Here is a 2,260-nt window from a genome sequence, read left to right on the forward strand (position 1 = left end):
GAGAAACAGATACATAATCAGACTCCCACAAGTGGTTTGAATGAGGACATCAAAACAGTACCAAAAAGAGCACCCACAAAAGTACGCCAAGTACAAAAAAAAAGTAGCAAAAGTACATATACCATTGTTGACAATCATAACTCTTCCAGAAACCCCATCCTCATTCGCCAATGTCAAAGTCATTATCATAAATCCCAAGCCTTAAGGAAACTTCATCAAAGAAGTATGTAATTATCTGTTTTAAATTTGTTAAATAGAGTGAGTAGGAAATACTATATATACTGAAGGGAAGAAGAAATTGACAATTTAGAAGTGAAACAATGAACGATTGTATTCACCTCTAGACTCTTTTCTAGTTTTGGAACAAGCAAATATATAACGCCCCAAAACTCAAACAATTATAAACCTATGACACGTGGTTTTTATAGTAAAATTTCGATAGCATCTCCTCTGTATTTTTTATATTTCATAAATATAAACCTGTCATAACCTAAAAATCACAATCATATATTTCTCATTGATTAATCCAGTTACTTAACCGTCTCGACAGATGCCAAAACAGTCAAATAACTGACTTACAAAAATGAGACCACTTCAACATTATGACTTAGTACGCCAAAGTATTTGAATGTCTCGACTAATGTCAGATCATCAAAGCACCTCATAGAAAGTCATTACCGAAAACACAAGTAAAATACATACATTCGAGTCCCATAACTATCAAAAGGTCTACACCCTTAACAAATGATATTTACAATGTATACATATACCATATTTCCTAAAGTTTCCATTGGGGTAGTTCCATAAACGCGACTTTCTGTAACAACACTAATAAATCAAAGAACAAACAATAGCCATCGAAATGCTACATGCACTAAAATACCTATAAAAGCAGCAGAACCAAATCAAAGCTCAAATCAATCAAAATTAATACTTTTCGACAAACCCAAAACCAAAAAATAGAACCCTTAATAAATAAGCAAATAAATACCTGTAACAACATCAGAAGAAGCTCAGACTAAACCTTTACATAGAAGAAAACAAATAATTCATCTCTAGCTAATCGATTTTAAAATGAACTGAATCTTTACATGGAAAATCAAAGAGATTGAGTTATAAGAGAAGAGATGTTACCTGTTTCACTTGACCTGAGAATCAGCAGAGATCACTAAGTTATAGTAATTGGCCAAGGTCCCATCACCACGTTCATGGATGAAAAAATTAAACAACACAATAAGTAGAGAAAGACCGGGGAAGAAAAAATGAAAAATGAAAAGGAACATACCGAGAATCGAGAGATCACTAAGTTTGAAGATATGAGAATTGAAATTTCTTCGTTCAGCTAAATACCATATAAACAGACGTCACCATTTAGTAGGAATTGAAATAGATTTGTATAGAACTATAAATTCAGGTGTTGTAAGATCAAAAAGAAGAAATTAGGGGAAAAAACTAACCAAGGTTAGCAAAAAAGTTCTTCAACGCAATCTTGAAAAATGTAATTACACACCAATTAAGAAAACCTACATAATTTGAACGAAGCAAATTAACCAAGTAAGAGCAAATACAAATGTATCAATTTGATGACTATAAATTCAATGAGTAACTACTCAACACGTGACTATAAATGAAAAGAACTTACGGATTATAGTAAGACTTAAGGGTAAACAAAGTTTGGGGTGTGACTTTCGAATTTGGAGGGAGGAGAATCTCGATTAAATGCGAAGAAGTGCATCTTGATAGTCGCGACATATAATTGACCGTGGCTGAAAACTTCAGTGCGAAGGTCAATCCCCACATACTTCACCGATTGTCCTTGTGACTTATTTATAGTCATTGCATAAGCAACACGCATAGGAAACTGTCTTCTTGTCATATGAAAAGGAAAATCAGAAGACGACGGTGACAAAGATATTCTTGGAATAAATGCATGATTACCCGCTTTTTCACCAGTCAAAATTCTTGCGAAAAGAACGTGAGGTCGACAGTGGACCACCATCAATCGGGTTCCATTGCATAATCCATCTTTGGGAGCAATATTTCGCAACAACATTATAGGACAACCGACTTTTAGGTTGAGACGAAATGGTGGTAGACCAGCTGGATCAAGTGAGTTTAGGTACTCATTTGGGTATTGATTAATATTGGCTGGATTCGTTGCATCCTCGTCTGCCATCTTGTCTGCAGACTAGAAAGAGAGTACTTTCCCCAGGAACATATTTAAAAGCAACTGCATTAATATCATTGACATCATCATTCG

General features: G+C 34.4%; 1 long non-coding RNA gene across 1 annotated transcript; it reads right to left on the bottom strand.

Annotated features, from left to right (window-relative positions):
• Positions 1 to 651: 651 nt before the first annotated feature.
• On the bottom strand, positions 652 to 1,248 carry LOC147483011 (uncharacterized). The gene is made up of 2 exons (XR_015206976.1): positions 1,135 to 1,248; positions 652 to 1,024 (listed from the first exon to the last, which is right to left on the bottom strand). It is a non-coding gene; the product is annotated as an uncharacterized LOC147483011 (long non-coding RNA).
• Between the last annotated feature and the right edge of the window lie 1,012 nt (positions 1,249 to 2,260).

This window comes from Coptis chinensis, chromosome 8 (assembly GCF_015680905.1).
Source record: "Coptis chinensis isolate HL-2020 chromosome 8, ASM1568090v1, whole genome shotgun sequence".
Classification (NCBI taxonomy): Eukaryota; Viridiplantae; Streptophyta; class Magnoliopsida; order Ranunculales; family Ranunculaceae; genus Coptis; species Coptis chinensis.